The sequence below is a fragment of the Bison bison genome, unplaced genomic scaffold, assembly GCF_000754665.1.
Source record: "Bison bison bison isolate TAMUID 2011002044 unplaced genomic scaffold, Bison_UMD1.0 scf7180017864280, whole genome shotgun sequence".
NCBI lineage: Eukaryota > Metazoa > Chordata > Mammalia > Artiodactyla > Bovidae > Bison > Bison bison.
The window spans coordinates 6,056,743-6,057,602 of record NW_011494852.1 but is presented as its reverse complement, the minus strand read 5'-3'; positions in this window follow the sequence as shown (position 1 = coordinate 6,057,602).

Sequence of the window (860 nt, the reverse complement as noted above, 5' to 3'; positions counted from 1 at the left end):
GGGGGGCGAGGGGGGGCAACAGGCGGGGAAGGGACGCGCAGGGCACAGTTCGGGCGAGAGCACAGGCTGGCGTGTGTGAGTTGTGGGGTGTTGGAAGTTGGTGTGTGTCACAGGCGCCAGGAGAGGATGTGAGAACAGCTTGTTCTACCGTTTCCGTGCCTGTTGGGGGAGGGGAGCCCGGGTTGAGGATGGAGCCTCAAGGAGGGCGGAGACAGGGACAGGGACGGCGTCTGGAACACTCTAGAATTTTTAGGAGGTGTGGAAATAGTTGGTCCAGCTCCTCTGGAGAAAGGATATGTACCCGTTTGGGAAATAGTTTTTTTTTTCTTTTTTTGCAGGGTGGGGGTCTGGCTTAGAGAAGTGTCAGGTATGAGCTCAGAAATAATAAAGTCCAGCACAGGTAAATGGGGAGATGGGCCAGAAAGCCCCAGCTGTGGGGCCAGGCCTACCAAGAGGTAGTGGGATTGCTTCTCGGATCCAGGCGGAGTTGGACTCAGACTTCCCACAAGAGGCTGGACCATGGGATTCTCACATCAAATTTTGGGATTTGGAAAATAAGTTTGACCCCGATTGCTGGGTCAAACTGCACATGGGGTTTCACCAGGGCAGCTGCAGATCTGGGGCCAAGGGTTTAGGACCCCTCCCGGCTAGGAGAGCCCCTAGAGGAGGGTCTGGCCCAGGGCTGAGGTCCCAGGGGACACCAGTATCTTTCCAAGACCCCGACACCGCCCGGAGCTCCGGGACTGGAAGCAGCAGCTGCTCTTCACTCCAAACCACCAACTAGACGACTGGCAGAGAGAAGACGAGGGCGGGGGATGGGGCTGGGAGATGTGGGGGTGCAAATGAGCCAGCGCCCGCCT